Source organism: Heterodontus francisci, chromosome 23, assembly GCF_036365525.1.
Source record: "Heterodontus francisci isolate sHetFra1 chromosome 23, sHetFra1.hap1, whole genome shotgun sequence".
NCBI lineage: Eukaryota > Metazoa > Chordata > Chondrichthyes > Heterodontiformes > Heterodontidae > Heterodontus > Heterodontus francisci.
Window position 1 is genome coordinate 73,049,430 of NC_090393.1, and position 14,926 is coordinate 73,064,355.

The following is a 14,926-nucleotide window of genomic DNA, read 5'->3' on the forward strand; positions in this document are numbered from 1 at the left end:
GTGGAAATGTACCCCAGTGAAAGTCAGTGCCTGTGGAAGTTTACCCCATTCAGATTCAGTACCTGTAGAAGTTTACCACATTCATATTCAGTGCCTGTCGAGGTGTACCCCAGTTAGAGTCAGTGCCTGTGGAAGTTTACTCCATTCAGAGTCAGTGCATGTGTAAATGTACCCCAGTGAGAGTCAGTGCCTGTGGAAGTGTACCCCAGTGAGAGTCAGTGCCTGTGGAAGTTTACCCCATTCAGATTCAGTACCTCTGGAAGTTTACACCATTCAGATTCAGTGCCTATAGAAGTGTACCCCGCTCAGAGTCAGTGCTTGTGGAAATGTACAGCAGTGAGAGTCAGTGCCTGTGGAAATGTACCCCAGTGAGAGTCAGTGACTGCAGAAGTGCACCCAAGTGAGAGTCAGTGCCTGTAGAAGTGTACCCAAGTGAGAGTCAGTGCCTGTGGAAATGTACCCCAGTGAGAGTCAGTGCCTGTGGAAATGTACCCCAGTGAAAGTCAGTGCCTGTAGAAGTGTACCCAAGTGAGAGTCAGTGCCTGTAGAAGTGTACCCGTGTGAGAGTCAGTGCCTGTGGAAATGTACCCCAGTGAGAGTCAGTGCCTGTAGAAGTGTACCCAAGTGAGAGTCAGTGCCTGTGGAAATGTACCCCAGTGAGAGTCAGTGCCTGTAGAAGTGTACCCAAGTGAGAGTCAGTGCCTGTGGAAGTGTACCCAAGTGAGAATCAGTGTCTGTCGAAGTTTACCCCATTCAGATTCAGTGCCTGTGGAAATGTACCCCATTCAGATTCAGTGCCTGTGGAAATGTACCCCATTCAGATTCAGAGCCAGTAGAAGTTAACCCCATTCAGAGTCAGTGCCTGTGGAAGTTTCCCCCATTCAGAGTCAGTGCCTGTGGAAGTGTACCCCAGTGAGAGTCAGTGCCTTTGGAAGTTTACCCCACTCAGAGTCAGTGCCTGTGTAAGTGTACCCCAGTGAGAGTCAGTGCCTGTGGAAGTGTACCCCAGTGAGAGTCAGTGCCTGTGGAAGTTTACCCCATTCAGAGTCAGTGCCTGTGGAAGTGTAGCCCAGTGAGAGTCAGTGCCTGTGGAAGTTTCCCCCATTCAGATTAGGTACCTGTAGAAGATTACCCCATTCAGATTCAGTGCCTGTGGAAATGTACCCCAGTGAAAGTCAGTGCCTGTGGAAGTTTACCCCATTCAGATTCAGTACATGTAGAAGTTTACCACATTCATATTCAGTGCCTGTCGAGGTGTACCCCAGTTAGAGTCAGTGCCTGTGGAAGTTTACTCCATTCAGAGTCAGTGCATGTGTAAATGTACCCCAGTGAGAGTCAGTGCCTGTGGAAGTGTACCCCAGTGAGAGTCAGTGCCTGTGGAAGTTTACCCCATTCAGATTCAGTACCTCTGGAAGTTTACACCATTCAGATTCAGTGCCTATAGAAGTGTACCCCGCTCAGAGTCAGTGCTTGTGGAAATGTACAACAGTGAGAGTCAGTGCCTGTGGAAATGTACCCCAGTGAGAGTCAGTGACTGCAGAAGTGCACCCAAGTGAGAGTCAGTGCCTGTAGAAGTTTACCCAAGTGAGAGTCAGTGCCTGTGGAAATGTACCCCAGTGAGAGTCAGTGCCTGTGGAAATGTACCCCAGTGAAAGTCAGTGCCTGTAGAAGTGTACCCAAGTGAGAGTCAGTGCCTGTAGAAGTGCACCCGTGTGAGAGTCAGTGCCTGTGGAAATGTACCCCAGTGAGAGTCAGTGCCTGTAGAAGTGTACCCAAGTGAGAGTCAGTGCCTGTGGAAATGTACCCCAGTGAGAGTCAGTGCCTGTGGAAATGAACCCCAGTGAGAGTCAGTGCCTGTAGAAGTGTACCCAAGTGAGAGTCAGTGCCTGTGGAAGTGTACCCAAGTGAGAATCAGTGTCTGTCGAAGTTTACCCCATTCAGATTCAGTGCCTGTGGAAATGTACCCCATTCAGATTCAGTGCCTGTGGAAATGTACCCCATTCAGATTCAGAGCCAGTAGAAGTTAACCCCATTCAGAGTCAGTGCCTGTGGAAGTTTCCCCCATTCAGAGTCAGTGCCTGTGGAAGTGTACCCCAGTGAGAGTCAGTGCCTTTGGAAGTTTACCCCACTCAGAGTCAGTGCCTGTGGAAGTTTACCCCATTCAGAGTCAGTGCCTGTGGAAGTGTAGCCCAGTGAGAGTCAGTGCCTGTGGAAGTTTCCCCCATTCAGATTAGGTACCTGTAGAAGATTACCCCATTCAGATTCAGTGCGTGTGGAAGTGTACCCCATTCAGAGTCAGTGCCTATGGAAGTTTACCCCATTCAGAGTCAGTGCCTGTGGAAGTGCACCCCAGTGAGAGTCATTGCCTGTGGAAGTTTACCCCATTCAGCTTCAGTCCCTGTTGAAGTTTGCACCATTCAGATTCAGTGCCTGTAGAAGTTTACCCAGAGAGAGTCAGTGCCAATGGAAATGAACCCCTGTGAGAGTCAGTGCCTGTAGAAGTATACCCAGTGAGAGTCAGTGCCAATGGAAATGTACCCCTGTGAGAGTCAGAGGCTGCAGAAGTATACCCAAGTGAGAGTCAATGCCTGCAGAAGTGTACCCAAGTGAGAGTCAGTGCCTGTGGAAATGTACCCCAGTGAGAGTCAGTGCCTGCAGAAGTGTACCCAAGTGAGAGTCAGTGCCGGTGGAAGTTTACCCCATTCAGATTCAGTGCCTGTGGATGTGTCCCCCAGTGAGTGTCAGTGCATGTGGAAGTTTACCCCATTCAGATTCAGGACCTGTAGAAGTTTACCCCATTCAGATGCAGTGCCTGTAGAAGTTTACCCCATTCAGAGTCAGTGCCTGTGGAAGTTACCCCATTCAGAGTCCGTACCTGTGGAAGTTTACCCCATTCAGATGCAGTGCCTGTGGAAGTTTACCCCATACAGAGTCAGTACCTGTGGAAGTGTACCCCAGTGAGAGTCAGTGCCTTTGGAAGTTTACCCCATGCAGAGTCAGTGCCTGTGGAAGTGTACCCCAGTGAGAGTCAGTGCCTGTGGAACCTTACCCCATTCAGATTCAGAAACTGTAGACGTTTTCCCCATTCATATTCAGTGCCTGGAGAAGTTTACCCCATTCAGAGTCAGTGCCTGTGGAAGTGTACCCCAGTGACAGTCATTGCCTGTGGAAGTGTACCCCAGTGAGATTCAGTGGCTGTGGAGCGGCTCTCCATTCGGAGTCACTGCCTGTCGAAGTGTACCCCACTCAGAGTCAGTGCATGTGGAAATGTACCCCAGTGAGAGTCAGTGCCTGTGGAAGTTTACCCCATTCAGATTCAGTACCTCTGGAAGTTTACACCATTCAGATTCAGTGCCTATAGAAGTGTACCCCACTCAGAGTCAGTGCTTGTGGAAATGTACAGCAGTGAGAGTCAGTGCCTGTGGAAATGTACCCCAGTGAGAGTCAGTGACTGCAGAAGTGCACCCAAGTGAGAGTCAGTGCCTGTAGAAGTGTACCCAAGTGAGAGTCAGTGCCTGTGGAAATGTACCCCAGTGAGAGTCAGTGCCTGTGGAAATGTACCCCAGTGAAAGTCAGTGCCTGTAGAAGTGTACCCAAGTGAGAGTCAGTGCCTGTAGAAGTGTACCCATGTGAGAGTCAGTGCCTGTGGAAATGTACCCCAGTGAGAGTCAGTGCCTGTAGAAGTGTACCCAAGTGAGAGTCAGTGCCTGTGGAAATGTACCCCAGTGAGAGTCAGTGCCTGTGGAAATGAACCCCAGTGAGAGTCAGTGCCTGTAGAAGTGTACCCAAGTGAGAGTCAGTGCCTGTGGAAGTGTACCCAAGTGAGAATCAGTGTCTGTCGAAGTTTACCCCATTCAGATTCAGTGCCTGTGGAAATGTACCCCATTCAGATTCAGTGCCTGTGGAAATGTACCCCATTCAGATTCAGAGCCAGTAGAAGTTAACCCCATTCAGAGTCAGTGCCTGTGGAAGTTTCCCCCATTCAGAGTCAGTGCCTGTGTAAGTGTACCCCATTCAAATTCAGTGCGTGTGGAAGTGTACCCCATTCAGAGGTAGTGCCTGTGGAAGTTTACCCCATTCAGAGTCAGTGCCTGTGGAAGTGCACCCCAGTGAGAGTCATTGCCTGTGGAAGTTTACCCCATTTAGAGTCAGTGCCTGTGGAAGTTTACCCCAGTGAGAGTCATTGCCTGTGGAAGTTTACCCCTTTCAGCTTCAGTCCCTGTCGAAGTTTACACCATACAGATTCAGTGCCTGTAGAAGTGTACCCAGTGAGAGTCAGTGCCTTTGGAAGTTTACCCCATACAGAGTCAGTGCCTGTGGAAGTATACCCCAGTGAGAGTCAGTGCCTGTGGAAGTTTACCCCATTCAGATTCAGAAACTGTAGACGTTTTCCCCATTCATATTCAGTGCCTGGAGAAGTTTACCCCATTCAGAGTCAGTGCCTGTGGAAGTGTACCCCAGTGACATTCATTGCCTGTGGAAGTGTACCCCAGTGAGATTCAGTGGCTGGGGAGCGGCTCTCCATTAGGAGTCACTGCCTATAGAAGTGTACCCCACTCAGCATCAGTGCATGTGGAAATGTACCCCAGTGAGAGTCAGTGCCTGTGGAAATGTTCCCGAGTGAGAGTCAGGGCCTGCAGAAGTGTACCCAAGTGAGAGTCAGTGCCTGTAGAAGTGTACCCAATTGAGAGTCAGTGCCAGTAGAAGTGTACCCCAGTGAGAGTCAGTGCCTGTGGAAATGTACCCCAGTGAGAGTCAGTGCCTGTAGAAGTGTACCCAAGTGAGAGACAGTCCCTGTAGAAGTGTACCCAATTGAGAATCTGTGCCTGTGGAAATGTACACCAGTGAGAGTCAGTCACTGTGGAAATGTACCCCAGTGAGAGTCAATGCCTGCAGAAGTATACCCCATTCAGAGTCAGTGCCTGTGCAATTGCACCCCAGTGTGAGTCAGTGCCTGTGGAAGTTTACCCCATTCAGATTCAGTGCCTGCAGAGGTTTACACCATTCAGAGTCACTGCCTGTGGAAGTTTACCCCATTCAGAGTCAGTACCAGTGGAAGTGTACCCCAGTGAGCGTCCGTGCCTGTATAAGTGTACCCAAGTGAGAGTCAGTGCCTGTCGAAGTGTACCCCAGTTCGAGTCAGTGCCTAGGGAACGGTACCCAAGTGACAGTTAGAGCCTGTGGGACTGCACCCCAGTGCGAGTCAGTGTGGGTTGAATTGTAACCCAGAGAGAGTCAGTGCCGATAGAATTGTACCCCAGTAAGAGACTGTACCTGTGGAAGTGTACCCCAGTGAGAGTCAGTGCCTGTATAAGAGAACTCCAGTCAGATTCCGTGCCTGTGGAAGTTTACCACATTCAGAGTCAGTGCCTGCGTAAATGTACCCCAGTGAGAGACAGTGCCTGTGGAAGTGTACCCCACTGCGAGTCATTGCCTGTGGAACTGTAACCAATTCAGAGTCAGTGCCTGTGGAAGTGTACCCCAGTGAGAGTCAATGCCTGTGGATGTTTACCCCATTCATGGTCAGTGCATGTGGAAGTGTACACCAAAGAGAGTCTTTGCCTGTGGAAGTTGAACCCGTTCAGTGTCATTGCCTTTGGAAGTGCATCCCAGTGAGGGTCAGTGCCTGTGGAAGTTTACCCCATTCAGAGTCAGTGCCTGTGGAAGTGTCCCCCAGTGAGATTCAGTGCCTGTGGAAGAGTACCCCAGTGTGAGTCATTGCCTCTGGAAGTTTACGCCATTCAGAGTCAGTGCCTGTGGAAGTTTACCCCATTCAGATTCAGTGCCTGTGGATGTGTACCCCAGTGAGAGCCAGTGCCTGTGGACGTTTACCCCAGTGAGAGTCATTGCCTCTAGAAGTTTACGCCATTCAGAATCAGTGCCTGTTGAAGTTTACCCCATTCAGATTCAGTGCCTGTGGCAGTGTACCTGATTCAGACTCAGTGCCTGTGGAAGTTTACCCCATTCAGAGTCAGTGCCTGTGGAAGTGTACCCCAGTGAGAGTCAGTGCCTGTGGAAGTTTACCCCATTCAGATTCAGTGCCTGTGGAAGTGTACCCCAGTGAGAGTCAGTGCCTGTGGAAGTTTACCCCATTCAGAGTCAGTGCCTGTGGAAGTGTGCCCCAGTGAGAGTCAGTGCCTGTGGTAGTTTACCCCATTCAGAGTCAGTGCCTGTGGAAGTGCACCCAAGTGAGGGTCAGTGCCTGTGGAACAAAAACAAGAAATGCTGGAATCACTCAGCAGGTCTGGCAGCATCTTTGGAAAGAGAAGCAGAGTTTACGTTTCAGGTCAGTGACCCTTCTTCGGAACTGACAAATATTAGAAAAGTCACAGATTATAAACAAGTGAGGTGGGGGTGGGGCAAGAGATAACAACGGAGCAGGTGCAGATTGGACCAGGCCTCATAGCTGACCAAAAGTTCACGGAGAAAAGGCAAACAATATGTTAATGGTGTGTTGAAAGACAAAGCAATATTGTTTGCCTTTTCTCCGTGAACTTTTGGTCTGCTATGTGGCCTGGTCCAATCTGCACCTTCTCCTTTGTTATCTCTTGCCCCACCCCCACCTCACTTGTTTATAATCTGTGACTTTTCTAATATTTGTCAGTTCCGAAGAAGGGTCACTGACCCGAAACGTTAACTCTGCTTCTCTTTCCACAGATGCTGCCAGACCTGCTGAGTGATTCCAGCATTTCTAGTTTTTTCAGATTTCCAGCATCTGCAGTATTTTGCTTTTATTTCAGTGCCTGTGGAAGTTTACCCCATTCAGAGTCAGTGCCTGTGGAAGTGTCCCCCAGTGGGAGTCAGTGCCTGTGGAAGTGTCCCCCAGTGGGAGTCATTGCCTCTGGAAGTTTATCCCATTCAGAGTCAGTACCTGTGGATGTTTACGCCATTCAGATTCAGTGCCTGTGGAAGTGTACCCCAGTGAGAGTCAGTGCCTGTGGAAGTTTGCCCCATTCAGAGTCAGTGCCTGTGGAAGTGTACCCCAGTGAGAGTCAGGGCCTGTGGAAGTTTACCCCTTTCAGAGTCAGTGACTGTGGAAGTGTACCCCAGTGAGAGTCAGTGCCTGTGGAAGTTTACCCCATGCAGATTCAGTACCTATTGAAGTTTACCCCATTCAGATTCAGTGTCTGTAGAAGATTACCCCTTTCAGAGTCACTGCCTGTGGACGTTTACCCCATTCAGTGTCAGTACCTGTGGATGTGTACCCCAGTGAGAGTCAGTGCCTGTGGAAGTTTACCCCAGTGAGAGTCAGTGCCTGTGGAAGTTTAACCCATTCAGAGTCAGTGCCTGTGGAAGTTTACCCCAGTGAGAGTCAGTGCCTGTGCAAGTTTACCCCATTCAGATTCAGTACCTGTAGACGTTGACACCATTCAGATTCAGTGCCTGTGGAAATGTACCCCATACAGATTCAGAGCCTGTAGAAGTTAACCCCATTCAGAGTCAGTGCCTGTGGAAGTTTCCCCCATTCAGAGTCAGTGCCTGTGGAAGTGTACCCCAGTGAGAGTCAGTGCCTGTGGAACCTTACCCCATTCAGATTCAGAAACTGTAGACGTTTTCCCCATTCATATTCAGTGCCTGGAGAAGTTTACCCCATTCAGAGTCAGTGCCTGTGGAAGTGTACCCCAGTGACAGTCATTGCCTGTGGAAGTGTACCCCAGTGAGATTCAGTGGCTGTGGAGCGGCTCTCCATTCGGAGTCACTGCCTGTCGAAGTGTACCCCACTCAGAGTCAGTGCATGTGGAAATGTACCCCAGTGAGAGTCAGTGCCTGTGGAAGTTTACCCCATTCAGATTCAGTACCTCTGGAAGTTTACACCATTCAGATTCAGTGCCTATAGAAGTGTACCCCACTCAGAGTCAGTGCTTGTGGAAATGTACAGCAGTGAGAGTCAGTGCCTGTGGAAATGTACCCCAGTGAGAGTCAGTGACTGCAGAAGTGCACCCAAGTGAGAGTCAGTGCCTGTAGAAGTGTACCCAAGTGAGAGTCAGTGCCTGTGGAAATGTACCCCAGTGAGAGTCAGTGCCTGTGGAAATGTACCCCAGTGAAAGTCAGTGCCTGTAGAAGTGTACCCAAGTGAGAGTCAGTGCCTGTAGAAGTGTACCCATGTGAGAGTCAGTGCCTGTGGAAATGTACCCCAGTGAGAGTCAGTGCCTGTAGAAGTGTACCCAAGTGAGAGTCAGTGCCTGTGGAAATGTACCCCAGTGAGAGTCAGTGCCTGTGGAAATGAACCCCAGTGAGAGTCAGTGCCTGTAGAAGTGTACCCAAGTGAGAGTCAGTGCCTGTGGAAGTGTACCCAAGTGAGAATCAGTGTCTGTCGAAGTTTACCCCATTCAGATTCAGTGCCTGTGGAAATGTACCCCATTCAGATTCAGTGCCTGTGGAAATGTACCCCATTCAGATTCAGAGCCAGTAGAAGTTAACCCCATTCAGAGTCAGTGCCTGTGGAAGTTTCCCCCATTCAGAGTCAGTGCCTGTGTAAGTGTACCCCATTCAAATTCAGTGCGTGTGGAAGTGTACCCCATTCAGAGGTAGTGCCTGTGGAAGTTTACCCCATTCAGAGTCAGTGCCTGTGGAAGTGCACCCCAGTGAGAGTCATTGCCTGTGGAAGTTTACCCCATTTAGAGTCAGTGCCTGTGGAAGTTTACCCCAGTGAGAGTCATTGCCTGTGGAAGTTTACCCCTTTCAGCTTCAGTCCCTGTCGAAGTTTACACCATACAGATTCAGTGCCTGTAGAAGTGTACCCAGTGAGAGTCAGTGCCTTTGGAAGTTTACCCCATACAGAGTCAGTGCCTGTGGAAGTATACCCCAGTGAGAGTCAGTGCCTGTGGAAGTTTACCCCATTCAGATTCAGAAACTGTAGACGTTTTCCCCATTCATATTCAGTGCCTGGAGAAGTTTACCCCATTCAGAGTCAGTGCCTGTGGAAGTGTACCCCAGTGACATTCATTGCCTGTGGAAGTGTACCCCAGTGAGATTCAGTGGCTGGGGAGCGGCTCTCCATTAGGAGTCACTGCCTATAGAAGTGTACCCCACTCAGCATCAGTGCATGTGGAAATGTACCCCAGTGAGAGTCAGTGCCTGTGGAAATGTTCCCGAGTGAGAGTCAGGGCCTGCAGAAGTGTACCCAAGTGAGAGTCAGTGCCTGTAGAAGTGTACCCAATTGAGAGTCAGTGCCAGTAGAAGTGTACCCCAGTGAGAGTCAGTGCCTGTGGAAATGTACCCCAGTGAGAGTCAGTGCCTGTAGAAGTGTACCCAAGTGAGAGACAGTCCCTGTAGAAGTGTACCCAATTGAGAATCTGTGCCTGTGGAAATGTACACCAGTGAGAGTCAGTCACTGTGGAAATGTACCCCAGTGAGAGTCAATGCCTGCAGAAGTATACCCCATTCAGAGTCAGTGCCTGTGCAATTGCACCCCAGTGTGAGTCAGTGCCTGTGGAAGTTTACCCCATTCAGATTCAGTGCCTGCAGAGGTTTACACCATTCAGAGTCACTGCCTGTGGAAGTTTACCCCATTCAGAGTCAGTACCAGTGGAAGTGTACCCCAGTGAGCGTCCGTGCCTGTATAAGTGTACCCAAGTGAGAGTCAGTGCCTGTCGAAGTGTACCCCAGTTCGAGTCAGTGCCTAGGGAACGGTACCCAAGTGACAGTTAGAGCCTGTGGGACTGCACCCCAGTGCGAGTCAGTGTGGGTTGAATTGTAACCCAGAGAGAGTCAGTGCCGATAGAATTGTACCCCAGTAAGAGACTGTACCTGTGGAAGTGTACCCCAGTGAGAGTCAGTGCCTGTATAAGAGAACTCCAGTCAGATTCCGTGCCTGTGGAAGTTTACCACATTCAGAGTCAGTGCCTGCGTAAATGTACCCCAGTGAGAGACAGTGCCTGTGGAAGTGTACCCCACTGCGAGTCATTGCCTGTGGAACTGTAACCAATTCAGAGTCAGTGCCTGTGGAAGTGTACCCCAGTGAGAGTCAATGCCTGTGGATGTTTACCCCATTCATGGTCAGTGCATGTGGAAGTGTACACCAAAGAGAGTCTTTGCCTGTGGAAGTTGAACCCGTTCAGTGTCATTGCCTTTGGAAGTGCATCCCAGTGAGGGTCAGTGCCTGTGGAAGTTTACCCCATTCAGAGTCAGTGCCTGTGGAAGTGTCCCCCAGTGAGATTCAGTGCCTGTGGAAGAGTACCCCAGTGTGAGTCATTGCCTCTGGAAGTTTACGCCATTCAGAGTCAGTGCCTGTGGAAGTTTACCCCATTCAGATTCAGTGCCTGTGGATGTGTACCCCAGTGAGAGCCAGTGCCTGTGGACGTTTACCCCAGTGAGAGTCATTGCCTCTAGAAGTTTACGCCATTCAGAATCAGTGCCTGTTGAAGTTTACCCCATTCAGATTCAGTGCCTGTGGCAGTGTACCTGATTCAGACTCAGTGCCTGTGGAAGTTTACCCCATTCAGAGTCAGTGCCTGTGGAAGTGTACCCCAGTGAGAGTCAGTGCCTGTGGAAGTTTACCCCATTCAGATTCAGTGCCTGTGGAAGTGTACCCCAGTGAGAGTCAGTGCCTGTGGAAGTTTACCCCATTCAGAGTCAGTGCCTGTGGAAGTGTGCCCCAGTGAGAGTCAGTGCCTGTGGTAGTTTACCCCATTCAGAGTCAGTGCCTGTGGAAGTGCACCCAAGTGAGGGTCAGTGCCTGTGGAACAAAAACAAGAAATGCTGGAATCACTCAGCAGGTCTGGCAGCATCTTTGGAAAGAGAAGCAGAGTTTACGTTTCAGGTCAGTGACCCTTCTTCGGAACTGACAAATATTAGAAAAGTCACAGATTATAAACAAGTGAGGTGGGGGTGGGGCAAGAGATAACAACGGAGCAGGTGCAGATTGGACCAGGCCTCATAGCTGACCAAAAGTTCACGGAGAAAAGGCAAACAATATGTTAATGGTGTGTTGAAAGACAAAGCAATATTGTTTGCCTTTTCTCCGTGAACTTTTGGTCTGCTATGTGGCCTGGTCCAATCTGCACCTTCTCCTTTGTTATCTCTTGCCCCACCCCCACCTCACTTGTTTATAATCTGTGACTTTTCTAATATTTGTCAGTTCCGAAGAAGGGTCACTGACCCGAAACGTTAACTCTGCTTCTCTTTCCACAGATGCTGCCAGACCTGCTGAGTGATTCCAGCATTTCTAGTTTTTTCAGATTTCCAGCATCTGCAGTATTTTGCTTTTATTTCAGTGCCTGTGGAAGTTTACCCCATTCAGAGTCAGTGCCTGTGGAAGTGTCCCCCAGTGGGAGTCAGTGCCTGTGGAAGTGTCCCCCAGTGGGAGTCATTGCCTCTGGAAGTTTATCCCATTCAGAGTCAGTACCTGTGGATGTTTACGCCATTCAGATTCAGTGCCTGTGGAAGTGTACCCCAGTGAGAGTCAGTGCCTGTGGAAGTTTGCCCCATTCAGAGTCAGTGCCTGTGGAAGTGTACCCCAGTGAGAGTCAGGGCCTGTGGAAGTTTACCCCTTTCAGAGTCAGTGACTGTGGAAGTGTACCCCAGTGAGAGTCAGTGCCTGTGGAAGTTTACCCCATGCAGATTCAGTACCTATTGAAGTTTACCCCATTCAGATTCAGTGTCTGTAGAAGATTACCCCTTTCAGAGTCACTGCCTGTGGACGTTTACCCCATTCAGTGTCAGTACCTGTGGATGTGTACCCCAGTGAGAGTCAGTGCCTGTGGAAGTTTACCCCAGTGAGAGTCAGTGCCTGTGGAAGTTTAACCCATTCAGAGTCAGTGCCTGTGGAAGTTTACCCCAGTGAGAGTCAGTGCCTGTGCAAGTTTACCCCATTCAGATTCAGTACCTGTAGACGTTGACACCATTCAGATTCAGTGCCTGTGGAAATGTACCCCATACAGATTCAGAGCCTGTAGAAGTTAACCCCATTCAGAGTCAGTGCCTGTGGAAGTTTCCCCCATTCAGAGTCAGTGCCTGTGGAAGTGTACCCCAGTGAGAGTCAGTGCCTTTGGAAGTTTACCCCACTCAGAGTCAGTGCCTGTGTAAGTGTACCCCAGTAAGAGTCAGTGCCTGTGGAAGTGTACCCCAGTGAGAGTCAGTGCCTGTGGAAGTTTCCCCCATTCAGATTAGGTACCTGTAGAAGATTACCCCATTCAGATTCAGTGCGTGTGGAAGTGTACCCCATTCAGAGTCAGTGCCTGTGGAAGTTTACCCCATTCAGAGTCAGTGCCTATGGAAGTGCACCCCAGTGAGAGTCATTGCCTGTGGAAGTTTACCCCATTTAGAGTCAGTGCCTGTGGAAGTTTACCCCAGTGAGAGTCATTGCCTGTGGAAGTTTACCCCATTCAGCTTCAGTCCCTGTTGAAGTTTGCACCATTCAGATTCAGTGCCTGTAGAAGTGTACCCAGTGAGAGTCAGTGCCAATGGAAATTAACCCCTGTGAGAGTCAGTGCCTGTAGAAGTGTACCCAGTGAGAGTCAGTGCCAATGGAAATGTACCCCTGTGAGAGTCAGAGGCTGCAGAAGTATACCCAAGTGAGAGTCAATGCCTGCAGAAGTGTACCCAAGTGAGAGTCAGTGCCTGTGGAAATGTACCCCAGTAAGAGTCAGTGCCTGCAGAAGTGTACCCAAGTGAGAGTCAGTGCCTGTGGAAGTTTACCCCATTCAGATTCAGTACCTGTAGAAGTTTACCCCATTCAGATGCAGTGCCTGTAGAAGTTTACCCCATTCAGAGTCAGTGCCTGTGGAAGTTACCCCATTCAGAGTCCGTACCTGTGGAAGTTTACCCCATTCAGATGCAGTGCCTGTGGAAGTTTACCCCATACAGAGTCAGTACCTGTGGAAGTGTACCCCAGTGAGAGTCAGTGCCTTTGGAAGTTTACCCCATACAGAGTCAGTGCCTGTGGAAGTGTACCCCAGTGAGAGTCAGTGCCTGTGGAAGTTTACCCCATTCAGATTCAGAAACTGTAGACGTTTTCCCCATTCATATTCAGTGCCTGGAGAAGTTTACCCCATTCAGAGTCAGTGCCTGTGGAAGTGTACCCCAGTGACAGTCATTGCCTGTGGAAGTGTACCCCAGTGAGATTCAGTGGCTGGGGAGCGGCTCTCCATTAGGAGTCACTGCCTATCGAAGTGTACCCCACTCAGAGTCAATGCATGTGGAAATGTACCCCAGTGAGAGTCAGTGCCTGTGGAAATGTACCCGAGTGAGAGTCAGGGCCTGCAGAAGTGTACCCGAGTGAGAGTCAGGGCCTGCAGAAGTGTACCCAAGTGAGAGTCAGTGCATGTGGTAATGTACCCCAGTGAGAGTCAGTGCCTGTGGAAATGTACCCCAGTGAGAGTCAGTGCCTGTAGAAGTGTACCCAAGTGAGAGATAGTCCCTGTCGAAGTGTACCCAATTGAGAATCTGTGCCTGTGGAAATGTACACCAGTGAGAGTCAATGCCTGCAGAAGTATACCCCATTCAGAGTCAGTGCCTGTGGAAGTTTACCCCATTCAGAGTCAGTGCCTGTGCAATTGCACCCCAGTGAGAGTCAGTGCCTGTGGAGGTTTATCCCATTCAGAGTCAGTGCCTGTGGAGGTGTCCCCCAGTGTGAGTCAGTGCCTGTGGAAGTTTACCCCATTCAGATTCAGTGCCTGCAGAAGTTTACCCCATTCAGAGTCAGTACCAGTGGAAGTGTACCCCAGTGAGCGTCCGTGCCTGTATAAGTGTACCCCAGTTCGAGTCAGTGCCTAGGGAACGGTACCCAAGTGACAGTTAGAGCCTGTGGGACTGCACCCCAGTGCGAGTCAGTGTGGGTTGAATTGTAACCCAGAGAGAGTCAGTGCCGATAGAAGTGTACCCCAGTGAGAGTCTGTACCTGTGGAAGTGTACCTCAGTGAGATTCAGTCCCTGTAGAAGTGTACCCCTGTGAGAGTCAGTCCCTGTTGAACTGGACCCGAGAGAGTGTCAGTGCCTGTGGAAGTTTACCCCATTCAGAGTCAGTGCCTGTGTAAGAGAACTCCAGTGAGATTCAGTGCCTGTGGAAGTTTACCCCATTCAGAGTCAGTGCCTGTGTAAATGTACCCCAGTGAGAGACAGTGCCTGTGGAAGTGTACCCCACTGAGAGTCATTGCCTGTGGAACTGTAACCAATTCAGAGTCAGTGCCTGTGGAAGTTTACCCATTCAGATTAGGTACCTGTAGAAGATTACCCCATTCAGATTCAGTGCGTGTGGAAGTGTACCCCATTCAGAGTCAGTGCCTGTGGAAGTTTACCCAATTCAGAGTCAGTGCCTGTGGAAGTGCACCCCAGTGAGAGTCATTGCCTGTGGAAGTTTACCCGATTTAGAGTCAGTGCCTGTGGAAGTTTACCCCAGTGAGAGTCATTGCCTGTGGAAGTTTACCCCATTCAGCTTCAGTCCCTGTCGAAGTTTACACCATTCAGATTCAGTGCCTGTAGAAGTGTACCCAGTGAGAGTCAGTGCCAATGGAAATGTACCCCTGTGAGAGTCAGTGCCTGTAGAAGTGTACCCAGTGAGAGTCAGTGCCAATGGAAATGTACCCCTGTGAGAGTCAGAGGCTGCAGAAGTATACCCAAGTGAGAGTCAATGCCTGCAGAAGTGTTCCCAAGTGAGTGTCAGTGCCTGTGTAAATGTACCCCAGTGAGAGTCAGTGCCTGTAGAAGTGTACCCAAGTGAGAGTCAGTGCCTGTGGAAGTTTACCCCATTCAGATTCAGTGCCTGTGGATGTGTCCCCCAGTGAGAGTCAGTGCATGTGGAAGTTTACCCCATTCAGATTCAGTACCTGTAGAAGTATACCCCATTCAGATGCAGTGCCAGTAGAAGTTTACCCCATTCAGAGTCAGTGCCTGTGGAAGTTACCCCATTCAGAGTCCGTACCTGTGGAAGTTTCTCCCATTCAGATGCAGTGCCTGTGGAAGTTTACCCCATACAGAGTCAGTACCT